This window comes from Stigmatopora argus, chromosome 14 (genome assembly GCF_051989625.1).
Source record: "Stigmatopora argus isolate UIUO_Sarg chromosome 14, RoL_Sarg_1.0, whole genome shotgun sequence".
NCBI classification, from domain to species: Eukaryota; Metazoa; Chordata; class Actinopteri; order Syngnathiformes; family Syngnathidae; genus Stigmatopora; species Stigmatopora argus.
Window position 1 is genome coordinate 8,620,272 of NC_135400.1, and position 13,669 is coordinate 8,633,940.

Genomic DNA, 13,669 nt, shown 5'->3' on the forward strand with positions numbered 1-13,669 from the left:
CAGTGCCTTGATCTTGCTTGGGTGGCATTAATGCTTTCTTGCCAGCCCACTGCAGCACCATTCAGTGCGGCTGCCCATCAATCACCATAATAATAGGAGACAAACATAGTAATCACCTCATCATTCCGGGTTATAGAGGAAAGATGAGAAGCCCATGGTGATATTTGACATTTTGAATATTTTGACCATTATGCTTTCCTTCAGTTCTCATTACATTTGCCCACTGTTGTCCTCTGTATTTCTTTATCTATAATGTTGTCGCTCTCCAGGGTCCTGGCAGCCATTTTACCGCTTGGCAGCCATCTTAGGTCTGGCGGTACCCAACGCATTCCTGTTAGCTGACGGCACTCACAAATCAACACACACACACACGCGCTTGCGAGGGTGTCGTTTTTGTTTTACATAGACCCAATGGTCCTAAAGATAAAAACAACAACATCTATGTAGTGTTAATGGAGTGCAGCGGGACGCTTGACTTCAGTCCCGTGAGGCCAATAAGTGTAAAAGTGAAAGTTTAATGAAACTTAGTGTACCCATTATACTAGAATAGTCTACCTCATTGGCTACCTTTGACGCAGATAACCCCCCAAAAAATCAAGCGATGGTCGGGATGGCTTAAAAATAAAAACAAAAACACTCTCACCTACATTTGATTGAACACAATCATAAAAAAAGAAAGAGAAAGTTAAAAAAAAGAAAGTTTAACCCTTTCTAAGGCACATGGTGAACACATTGGGTGCCACTGACAGCATTAGACGTCCAATTCATTTTGAGTGACAGGGCGGAATGAACGATTCACCCCTCTCAGACAGAAATTGAGGAAATTACAATTGACGGGGCAAACATCCGTTTAAAAAAATCATAAATGTATCTTTAAAATTAATGATTACATATTTACCCCGCCAGTAAAAATGGATCAGAGGTCTTATGCCATCAATGGCAGTCAATGGTTTCAATGAGTGCCCTAGAACAGGCAAAACTTTTTTGGGAATACTCACTTTCCTTTGATTTTATTATTTCCAATAAAAATTTGGTGGGGGACAAAAAAAATATCTGAAAAAACCTTAACGAGCATTTCCAAGATGTAAAAATGTAAATACACACAAAATAATGTAACTTGTATTCAACAGAAGAAGCTCCCTTTTTGTATTGCTAAGGTACATGTATCCAAAACATTAGACGTACTATTCATGAAGCACTGCACATTTTATAGTGTGTAAACCTTGGAAGAGGTACAGGGAAGTCATAGGGGCTCATTAATGGGGTTGGGGGTGAAGAGACACTACTGTCTTTTCAACAATGGGAAGTCAATCTTTTGTGATGAGCCCCTTGCTCCTAATGATGCTCTATAGACCACCAGCAGGGAAAAAGTAATGCCAACAAGCAAGCGCCTTATATATACCTACAGGCTCTGTGTGCACATTTGCAAAGATCGCCCCGTACACGCATGCGGGCATACCCACATTGGCGCCACACATGTCACTGTGGTGCTTGGAGCCCAAGAGCATCTATTAGCACACATTCAAATTCTCACCCGCACATACACAACATAGATTCATTTCCTTACAAAAAAGCTATTATACACACGCGCGCACACATTGAAATACAGATGAATCACCCTTATCTAGTGCACACAGTCGCCCCAAGCCCCTCTGGTAATGCCCCTCCAAAGATAATACGAAAATACACAGAGGCCACAAAATACACCATGTTATCACCCTTACCACACACATTAGGCTGCCTGGTCAATAAGGTGTACTCCTACTGATGTACTCCACACACTTGTAAACAAATGTAAATACAAGGTATTCATTTTTCATCTTGTTTGTCTAAAACTCGCATCTAGGATAATGTATACACACTAGAAATCAGACTTCATTGCTCAATGACACGCAAGTGACGGGATAAATCATTATGAGACACTTGAACTTGTTAAAACAAACATGCAATCACTCACGGGGAGCCTTTGTCAGCTTTAATGGAGGCATTTAGAGTGTGGGAATTCATAAGCACACATACGAGTGGAGGCGGCATGAAAGGCCTTTTTTTCCACTGAAGGTTTTCTTGAGTATTTTAGCAGCATAAACTCTCACACGCAAAGAATCCTCCTGTGAAACTAATGTGCAGTGGGTGTACTACTCCCCCCCATAGATCACTGATAAAAGTGTGATCAAGCAAAATTATATTACATTGTTCATGTAGTAGCCAGGTAGTAGTCTAATATTTAGTCAGGCAATTAAATTATATAATCTTAATAACCTTAAAGGGAGTGATAACATCTAGTATAAATGACCTTCTTGTGTTGGTCAAAGTATAAAAACCACACATTTTCTAGACCTACAATAATGTAGAGAATAATGTTTAAGCACAACAAATGACACCGCTTACATGCACAGCTTTCAAGTATTTTGGGTATGTTAAAATGGCGTCACGACGAATGGCGAACAATCTGGTACTCATATTTGATTGGCAAAAATAATAAGGGCGGCAACTTGCTGAAAATCTTTTTTTCCATTATTACATATCACGAGAATTAAATTCAGTTCATTTTTCCATTGGGATCTACACATTTAATGTGTGTAATCATTCAGAAAGTAACATGATTTAAGCCATAGTAAAAAGACAAAGTACTTGTGCTACATTTGGTCGAAATCCATTCAACCATGAGCCTTTGGACAATGTTTAGTGCTTTGCAGCATAGTAATGCTCGAACAGAACAGTGTTTTCTTCCAACTGTTCCTGTTGTCAGCTGTGGTTTAAGTACTGCATACAGACAGATACCGTATGGCAAATTTGATTTCAGAAGCCTTTAGTCCTCAAATGCAAACATGGAAACAGGCAACCGCTTTCCTGTGAATGTACACTCTTGGTTTTGTCACTGTGCCTCTGTGTACAGTGTCATTTAGGGCTGTGCAGATGCAGACATGGTTCACTTCACAGTCAAATGATAGGGGCCTCGTACTCCAACAGCTTGAAAGCTCTGCGGACAAGTCCACCACTGTTCTCACCCACTTCATCTGTCTTTCCTCTGCCGCTCTCTTTAGCTGCCTATTCATCTGTCTGTATGAGTTATAGCATCTAGCAGTACTGGTCCAAACCCTGTCATTCCAGCTACAGTGTGTGGGTACCGGCAACAGCTCGGTATCAGACTCTGGGTAAATGTGGAAATTCAGTTGTGGTGTTGTGTCCGCACATCAATGGCCAGATGTGATGGAAATATTGAAGCACAAAGGGGAATTTTGCATGTGTGGAATTTACCATGCATATTCACAGGACAAGTGCACAGAGCTCAAATTCTAGAGTTGTATTGAAAATGCTGCATTTTCAACTGATTTAGCGTCTTACAAAACCTACATATGGAGACCATAAGTAGTACATACGCATGTGCTGTGTCACCCTTTAAACCTGTTTAATCACAAAAAAACATCCAAACTCTGAAAAAGCTGCATGAACGAAGGTTTATGAACCAGATCATATTTGGACAATGGATTTATTTAGATTAAAGTTGAAGGATGATAAGAGCCAGAGGATTGGACATATATTATCAAGCAGTTAATGAAAGAAAAGATAAAGACGTTCTACCCAAACATAAAAGTATTTTCTGTTAAGTCAAGACCTTGACGCTGCTCTTGCGTTGTACTTCACTTGATATGCAGGTGTACTTGAAGGATTGGCTAATGAGTGCATAGCATCTCACGTGTGTGTTTCAATTTTCTCAGCCTCTTGAACCCCCTCCCATCTACTAGCCTCTGGATAAAGAAATTCAACCAACCTTTCCAATTGGGTTTCGCTTAAGAGGTTTATCAGTATGTTGCTAAACATTCTGACCCTTTTTTTAAATCTTTAATGCGCTTAAAATGTTCCAAAACCTCCTAATCCCCACGGCTATCCCACACAGATGTTCATTCGGCTCTTTTATTGGACTTCATTTCAACATCTTTTTTCTCCTCCCTTCTCCTCCACCTCCTCCTTCACCCTCTGCACATCCTCATACTCTATCTCTCCCCTTCTCCAGTTCTACCCCAATTATTCTAGTTTGGGAAAGTTTTAGACTATATTTTTTATATATATATATTTCATGAATTAATTTGAGTTTTTTTTATTGCAGATAATTAAAATTAGTTTTTTGATATTACTGGTTTTTTTTCCCAAGATTGCAATCTAGAATACCCGGAGAAAACCCACGCAAGCTCAGGGACAACATGCAAAGTCCACAGAGTGAGGACCCACCTGGGATCGAACCCTTGAGCCTAGAACTGTTTGGCCGACGCACCAATCAAAATGTTAATGAAAAGAAATAATATTAAAATGAATAAAAACAGAAATCTACACTGGTTATCACCACAAAAAACACTACGTTTTTTGGGGGTGCCAGTATGCAACACAATAAATGAAATCTTTCCCACTGATGGGGCTAGACATCAAAACAATTTGCATTGGACGTCTAGTTTTGTCAATGAGTTCAATGAGTGCCCTAGAAAGGGATTTTTTTTCTCATACGCCACTCTTTTTTTAAAAATCGTAAATCAAGCTTTTAGGGAAAAAAATGAACGAGTTTATTTTTAGGATATATCGCTCTGTCCTAGTACTAGTAAGACATTCTGTGGTCATATTTCTGAAACTCTGGAAAAAGACACTAAGGATGCTGAAGCGGACCACTGGCAAACTAATTTTATAAAACAGGCGCCTGGCTCATTTAATACAAATGAAATGCTCCTCACAAAAAAGTCTGACCTTCCAACATGGGATTTTCTTCTTTAGGCTGGATTTCCCCCTTGTACTATTTTTGGTTCTTTTCCTTGAAAGTTATTTTGGCCACCACTCCCTAACTATTAAACCAGCAGCTTCACATCCTCTATTTAAAAGGAAACAAAGTGGCAATTACACTGTCTTAAAACACCAATCCAAGACTGTGCAATCATTTTATTGCTGTAGAATCAACAGGAGTGAATCTTGATGAAGTACCGTGGATGGCGGGTATGTCATTATTTGTGACAACATAACACAGGGTGATTAATTGGGAAACATGTTTCGGTGCTCCGCTCGAGTGTGACTGTGTGGGGGTGTGAGGCTAAAAATACGGCGCTTGATTTAAACGGAAGTGTTATTGTGTCTAATAGTGTATTTCTCTTATGAAAGTGAACAGAAAAAAATGTCTGCAGATAGGACTGTGCAATGTAGCATAAAAAAACAACCCCAAACTTTTTTCACTCAAAAGCGGATTCACAATTTTTTTCAGATTGTTTTTTTTCTAAAATCTGGAAAATAATTTCCTTTGAACATCCATTCATTTTTGGGTCATCTAGGTCATGTAGCACATTGGCCTCACAGTTCTGGGGTCATGGGTTTGATCCCAGGTGGGTCTTCACTCTGTGGAGTTTGCATGGTCCCCCCGTGTGTGGGTTTTCTATGGGTACTCCAGTTTCCTTCACACATCCCCAAAACATGCAGGGTAGGCTAGTTGAACACTCTAAATTGCCCGTAGGTATGAGTGTGAGCATGAATGGTTGTCCTTTGTCTCCTTGTGCCCTGCGATTGGCTGCCCACCGATTTAGGGTGAGCACTACTGGTGTATGGGAGGGAAACATCTTTTTTCTCTTTAAAATACATACGCGCGTGGTGATTGTGTGCATGCTCCTAACTAGCTTGCCTGCGTGTACGCTCTACATTGGATGAACATCCCTGTTTGTTTCTTTCTTCCTATGCATGTATGAGTATGTGCACGTGCACGGCAGAGCCCGAGCACTGTGCCAGCAAGAAGCAGGTGTGGGGAGGCAGCCCTTGCATTGCCCATTGCCCATCTGCGTGGCCGTCTGTGTGCCGCCTGCGCCCTCCCAGTGCCAATGCCACAGAGTGGGGAAGAAGGGGTGGGGGTGAGAAGGGCCTAAAGGGAATCAACCATGGGAGAGAGACGAGGGCAAGGGATGGAAAGATGGAAGACTGCGTATGTGAGAGTAGAGGGGGTGGCTGGCTCGCTGCCCATGAATACCCCCCAACCCACACCTCCTACCCTGTTTCTTTTATCTGTGCCTATGCTGATGAGCTGTGATGTACAGGGGAATCTGGACAAGGGGAACGAAGGGGGGAGAGAAGTCTGCTTGTTCTCATAGGTTTCTGTTCAGCATTGAAGGATGTAATTTACGATTGACGATAGACGTCCAATCATCTGGCTCTTTTTATCCTCCTGCCGTGAATTTAAATGAGTTTATCACTAGAGGACGCCCAAGCCATGTGAACTGGGAGGTTGGCAGGGCAGCAAATTAACGTTCATTCATTCGCTGCCAGAACCTTCTAGAACAAAGAGATTGGACGTCTATCACGGTCAATGGCAGCCAAAGAGTTAATATGATGATTTGTTTGAAGCTTTCATATTGGGTGAGATGAGGATGTAATTTTGTCGTTTAGCCACCAGATGTCCCATGTTAGCAATGGACAAATTGAAGAAACACATGTTAAATAAATCATCCTTCACGAGAGAAAATTGTGGAGAGATTTCAGGGGGGTGCTGGAGTTTCTTTAGTGTGTGTGTGTGTGTGTGTGTGTGTGTAGGGGGGATTTATCATATTTCACTTTTGTCCAAATAGGTGTTTGTCTGCCAAAAATCTATTAAACCCCTAAAATCACAGTAAGTTTTTTTTAATTCGACATAGTCAATGTAGATTATATCTATCTCTTAAATAAACCAGAAAAAAAATGCTATTTCATGATTGTTTTGTTTCTGATTACATCCAGAAGTCTTCTGGATATACTAGAAAGTACATTAATGGTACAGTATGTTCCGCATAAAATCTCTATAGGACAAATGTTCCAAGATGATATCTGCATGTGTATTTGGGCAGACGTGGAAAAGGAGATCATGTGATGCCAGCCATTGCCAGGGAATGTGGGGAGAGAGGCTGAGAATGAAGGGGGAGGGAGACAGGAAAAAAAATGGCGGCAGAAAAAGAGGGAGTAGAGACAGACAGTATAGAGAAGGAGAGACAAGAAAAAGACAGAAAGAGAAGTGAATGAGAGAGGAAGAAAAGAGGGTGGGGGGTATTGTGAGAGCTGTGGGAACATTTTTCCTCGCCAAGAGAGACGAAGGGAGAATGAGAGAGGATAAAAGAAGGAATGAGAAAGAAAGAGACTTGTTGGCAGAGCAGTGGGGGAGAGCAAGGGGTGGAGGATTGGGGGTTGAAGCAGGATACAGTGGGCACCAGTTAGTACGTAGACATCAGATCAGCAGCATAATATTAAGGGAAAAATAAGCCAACACACATTTACTACATCCAGGAAATGCAGGCACATAAACATTTTTTTGTATAGTCACACAAATGCCTAATATTAAATTAATGAGTTTTAAGTATTAGGAATTCAGTGATTAAAATTGATTGACTCCAAAATGCAATGCACTCCTTGAGTAGAACCATGTTGAAACTCATGACATCAGATTTGTTCAAATATATTCAGGACAGAACTTAAATAATGTTTAATGTTTGACATTTTTAACCCTTTATAGGGTAAATGACCATTTTTGGTAATTTAAAAAAATGTAACCCTATAAAGGCCAACATTAACATACTACATCAAATTTTGGGTCATGTAAGCCATAATATCAACATTCACTATCCAAGTGTCAGGCAATATCGGCAGGTCCTAACTCAAAACATTCTGTGATTAATTATTCTTTCCATATTTGGGCAGAGGGTCGGCTGGCCCTAAACCAGAAGACTGAGACTTTGAGCGGCATGATACACACAGGTCGCCATGCAGTTACAGGGCAAGTGATCAAGCAACCACTTGTACATATGAAAAATTTGATTTAAATTTATCTAACATTCTTGTTCTGGGGATTTGGGAGAGAAGCCAAACCCCAACCCCCAGAATTTTGTGGCCTACATGCTAACCACAAGCCCCTTTATCGCATTCCATTAAAATCTAATATTTTTCAGACCCAAACTGTGTTGACATAAAGCTATACTCGTATGCTTTGCAATTAAAAAAAATCTCAACCACACAAAACTGGACTCCAGAGAATAGTTTGCAGTGAAACAAATATTCAAATGGTTTCAGAAATGGTTGCAAAGGGTTAGGGTTAGAAATATCAAGAAAGGTAGAACTTCCTTAGGAATTCTATATTTTCTCTTTACAGTCTAATCCAATCTGAACCAAAAATACTAACAAATTATTTTGGGTTTGTGAGCTAAGCAAATAAACACTCCCAACTCTCTCTAGAGCTTGGAGGACATCTTTAACGAGGGCAGTAAAACTCCACAGAAACACATAAAGTAGGCCTGTAAAAATAATGTGGGCACAGCATAAATGCTCATTTCGACTAATGAATTGGGGAGCAATGAAATGCTACACACCCTCCCGTCACGATTAAGGTAGAGGCAAAACGTCCGATATGTAATTATTGTATAAAAGTTCACATACTTTTGCTTTCCACATTCTCAGGTTTGTGTTTCAGTCATAAAAGCGGTACAGTCAAGGAACACAGAGGATGTACAAAACATCAAGAACATCCAGTTGTCTATCAATTAATTATTTCAGTGCCGTTGGCAATAATCAACGTCCAATCATGTGGCTCCTCTCACCCTCCTGTTTTGAGTTTGTCGGTAGTAGACGTCCAAACCTTTTGACCTTAGTGAGAGGGTGGCAGCTGAACCTTTGTTACATTTGCTCTCAGGCTTCCCACTTCAAATGGTTTGAATGTATACCGCTGTCAGTTGCAGCCATTAGGTTAAGTTAAGGATGTAAAAAGCACGCACCATCCAGAAATGACGGGGGCTTCCCCAAGAAAAATGGAAAGTTGTCCAAAAGCAGTGATTCTGTCATAGGGAACTGCCAAATCTGCATTTTACATTACCAACTGATACAAAAAGGGTAGGCAGTAAGAATGAAAGAAATGGTTTGAAATGTAACGCAGGAGGGAAGATGAGGCCTAAGAATAAAAACAAACAGCCAAAATGAGGGCACAGATATAAAGGCAACCTTTGACCGCCAGCTGTCTGGGAGTCACCGCCCCGTCGCATTTGTCAGTCTGTATCCCCGCATGAACCCAGTCCAAGTGTCAGTGGTTCTCAGCATAGGCCAGTGTTTACACGGTTTGCCTTGCGTGTAGCTGCGTATTGCCGTGTTGCGAGTGTCGCTGTGTTTATGTGTGGGAGGCTGTGAGCTGTCTGCTATGTGTGTCAAAGCTGGCTTTATCTCACAGGCAGATAAGGTAAGTAAACAGCTGCCCCTAGGCGTTCTGTCTCTGGCATGCTATCTACCCTCCAAGCTGTTCATACTACCACCCTCCTGCCCTCACCACATGTTCCCAGTGTCAGGTCCAGGCCACAGGGACGAAGGAGTCAAGCAAGTCCCTGGCTCTCGCTACGTATCTAACAGCTCAGGCCCAAAATGCAAAGAGTATTTGATAGAAACTATTCAAATTTTCTTAAATCACACAAAAAGGGATGCCTCTGCAAAGACTTAACACGCTGACGTAATCAGACAGTGCAAGTGAATCAAAGGGCTTGTTATACATGCTGCACATTGAGGATTGGCCTAGTTTGGACAGCTTAAGGCTCCGCACTCAGTCAAGCTGATTGGAGATTTATTCTTACATCTATCAATCCATCTATTAACTTATTAACCACCATAAAACCTTCCCTCTACAGAGTGATCGGAATGAGAGAAACATTAAAACATGGCCAATCCACTTAGGAGTAATGCGGATAAACATATTGATTATAAGGCGTCCTGAACTGCCTCGTTATCTGAGAACAGGCACCCATTCAAATAAAAACGGAGAAGTGCAGGTCAACATCAGAGAACTTGAGTTTGGAGAAAAATATATGTATGCAAAAATGATGAATGGGTTGGTTTAATAGCCCCTTCATATAGATACCTGTATATAAAATGACCTTGTGTAGCAGTGAGGTCACATCTGGGCTGGGCCTCTGATGTACCTTAGCTGTTTTTCAGACAACTGTCAGAAGCGAGAGGGATACTCAAACTGGCTCCATTCTACTTGAAATCTAAACCTGATGATGCAGCTCGGAAACAGCGGGTGATTATTAGCATGAACCCTGATGGGAATCTGCCCACAAGTTATTTTTACAAGTATCGTCATCACAATGCTCTGATGTGATTTTCCTCATTGTTAGGAAAAAAGGTGTGGTTTAGATGTGGTAAAAATGTATCGTTCAAGTTTCAAGGCAAAAAATCTATTTGAAAACCCCCCAAAACAAAACAGTAACACTGCTAACACAATATAATAGACATGGATGTCTCATTATGGTTTATTTTTGGAAAAACGGTTAATCATCACAAGGATTTTGTCGTGCGGTAATGATCCTTTTCATTCATGCAAATTTGGAGTGGAATTAGAAATAACAGCGCTGTTGCCCTGAAACAGGAGACAAACCTTTAATAGCAGCAACTTCGAGGGCATATTGAATAAGAATTCCTGGTGTAATATGATATGATTCCCAGGCACATTAAAAAAACATGTGGAAAATGCTAGCAGCCATGGCCAATTTTAAATAAAACTGCGCGATTCTTTGAGATTGTGTTACCTTTATATAAGAACATTAGTTAGTGGTAATTTACGAGTCCTTAAAAATACACTTACTTTCCACTCACCCTGTGTGCATCTAACCACTGTCAAATGTTTCCCAACCAATGACGTCCTATATGATAAAAACAATTCTAACTTGAACAAGGATCTTGGGAATTTACAGCATGATTGCTTGTGGCCCAATGGTAATCTGAAGTAATACAGAGAAGATGCTTAAATTGAGGGACAAACCAGAGAAGTCTGCATCTGTTTGGCATTCGCTCAGCGATGTCTAGCATTTCATACTGTGCCTCTGGGATCACAGGGCTTTCTTAGCCAGAAGTTTATAAAAAACAGAGGAAGAAGGAATGAGCGGGAAAGAAATGATGGAGCAGCAGTGAAACGAGAAGAATGAGCTACATGACACAAGAGGACAGAAAATAGAGATAGCAGAGAAGGAGGAGGTTTAACGTCTGAAATGAGAAAGGGAACTGCTCGAGATGATGATGTGGTCTTTTTCCATTCGGCCATCAGTGTGCATTTTAATGTGTGCGTATGTGTGCTGGATTCTCCTTAGATCCCTGAGGAGCCTGACAGACCCTGCTATGATCTGTGAGGAAATTCAGGTGAAGAACAGGTATTACCTCAGATGTAAAGCACACACACACATAGTTTCGCACTATTAATGGTAGGCGAGTTCAATGAGTGCACTAAAAGGGGTTAAACTTTTTTGAGCTTTCTCTGTTCTTATTTTCTTCTTGAAAAGGAAGGTGGGAGGGGAAAAAAAACGAGAAATGTATCATACATTTTTGGTGAAAATATTTTTTTAGGCCAGAACACCTAACTTTAATACTAATTTACTAGTTTTCTTCCACATCCATAATAAAAACTTAACTGTAACCCAAAAAATACTATCTAATTATTCAGAGTATACTGTGGGTAACTGGGGCTTCACTATTTTTGTCAATCAGACTTCGTATGATAACTAAAAAGGACCGAAATGTCCAACGTCAAGTTGAATTCCACAATCTGAACCAATTCACCACAGAACCACCCAATGATGTTTAACATTCAATCAGCCTGTTTCCAACAATTTAAGACGCTAATGGTGGAAAGCCCCCAAAACATTTTTCAGTTTCTCCTGAGCCACGTGGCTTGAACGCACTTTTTAAAAAGAACCAGGGGGAATCAAATGGCTTCTCTGAATTTCTTTAATCGAAAGCAGAAGATGCCTGCGGTGGAAAAAGCACGACGGAACCCAAAGTGTACAAGAGCTCAAGGCAGAGTGAGAGAGTCGGGGCGTGAGCAGGGGGGAGACAGACAGAGGCAAACAAACAGATAACTACTGTCCAACAGCTGCACAGAGTCCAATGTCACAGGTCAAGGGAACAGAGAGAAATGCCCTCAATAGATTTTAGCACCCCGCCCTTTTTAACTACCCCCTTTGCTTACTGTAGTCTTATTTGCAGCTGCGTCAAAAAAGTCTTAAACTTAGAAAGGCCAGTCAAATGTTGCGGTAAGATAGAAAGAAGAAGAGTTTAACTATTTAGTGCAGGGTCAAAAAGTGAAACACTTCTGGTCAAGTTGTCAAAGCAGAATTTTAAAATTTTGGCAAACTAACTTTGATAGTGAGCCATGTTATAATATGACATTATATCTGTGCAAAACACCAATGAGTTCAATGAGTGTCCTAGAAAATGGCAAAACTTGTTTTGAGCTTTCTGTTTTTTTTGTTCTTATTAATAAACTTTGCCAACAACACTTTTTTGGTCATGCTTCATTTTAATCGGCCCTTCATCTTGTCCTCTTCCCTTCCTCATCCCTTCATTGCATGTGCAGCAAGAACAGACATTGTGCAAAGCCCCTTGTTGACCGTCTGAATATGACAAGCAAGCCGGTCAGCAGCAGTCTCTCCGACCCCGTAAGGGCTCATCCCACCCTCTCCTCCCGTGTCGTTTCCTCATGCAGGCCTAATCCCTGCGGCTTTAAATCTTAAAACTTTCCCCCCGAAAGCTGAAGACAAGACCAAAAGAGAAATTAAAAATGTGCCCTAAGACGCTGAAGAAGTCGGCTTTGGAAACCAAAATTAACCCTGCTGACACGACGCAGTCTATAACTGTGAGTGCATTACAGCCAACACTGACTCCTCCCAGAAATGCTTGCCTGCTTCAATCCATATAAAATTCCTGTCCAAAAGTCACACAAATTTTTTTACCTCCATCTGTTTTTGCTCTAATGAATTCTCTTGAAGTTATTGTTCATGCTGTGGGGTGGGACTAAAATTCTTTATAGCATTCACTTCCCTCACTGGATCGGATCACCAAGTTAGGGCAGGTAATGCAGTACTTCAAATTTACAACCTGTCCGTTTGGCTTGCCTCAAGGAGAAATAAAATATGGCTTTGGTTGCGATGCGATCTTGGGCCCAACCCAAATTATCCAAACAACTCTTTTACAGTTACAGTGATACAGTTATATCATGTTAAATGTAAAAAATACTGAAAAAGGTTCTTCAAATAGTGCTAAATAAAAAGACACATCAAGTGCACTATGTAATAAATCAATGCTAAGATTTAATTTAAACTTTTGCTGCAGATGATGAAGTAAAGTATTGTATTTTGGGGCTGAAAGCACAAATAGTGGGAGAAAAAAGATCATTTAGAATATTTGCCGTGTAATTTTCATCAAAATTTAACTTAAACCATATGTGCGCACCCATCCTTCCCACAAAATTCAAATGAATAAAAATAGAAATATATCAGGTTGTTGCTTCCAATAGCTCTCTAAAGTTATTAGAATTTATTTGTTTTTGTTAAATTCAATAGAATTAAGTCATATCCTGCCATTGAACAGGATAGACCAACTCATTTAAACTGGGAGGACTGGCTGTGAATTCTCATGTTTCATCTGATTTGTTCATTTGCCCCTCCCAATCAAAATGAATTGGAACATTGCAACTGAACCGAGAGAAGGCCCTATTTTAAATAGATTGGGCTTCATTCTAATACAAAAATAATGATGCTTTCGCTGTATCAAGGCCTTCTAAGCCTGCCTCACCCTACCTAAATGCTCATAGGCCCTTTGGGGATTGAGCCATTTGTAAATATTTTTAAGAGGCCCGATTGCCCCCAGCTCAGCGGCTCAG

At 40.6% G+C, this 13,669-nt stretch overlaps 2 protein-coding genes and 1 long non-coding RNA gene across 21 annotated transcripts in view; all 3 read right to left on the reverse strand.

The window, feature by feature from the left end:
* LOC144088932 (uncharacterized) overlaps positions 1-13,669 on the reverse strand; it is a 270,343-nt gene that overhangs the window by 144,132 nt on the left and 112,542 nt on the right. The window lies entirely within an intron of this gene.
* The window catches only part of nfixb (nuclear factor I/Xb), a 109,684-nt gene that overhangs the window by 26,092 nt on the left and 69,923 nt on the right, over positions 1-13,669 (reverse strand). The gene's annotated exons all lie outside the window — the stretch shown is intronic.
* The window catches only part of LOC144089134 (general transcription factor II-I repeat domain-containing protein 2A-like), a 100,152-nt gene continuing 98,570 nt past the window's right edge, over positions 12,088-13,669 (reverse strand). The window contains exon 2 of the mRNA XM_077620035.1: positions 12,088-12,097. The gene's annotated coding sequence lies outside the window, so the exon portion shown is untranslated. The remainder of the gene's footprint in view (positions 12,098-13,669) is intronic.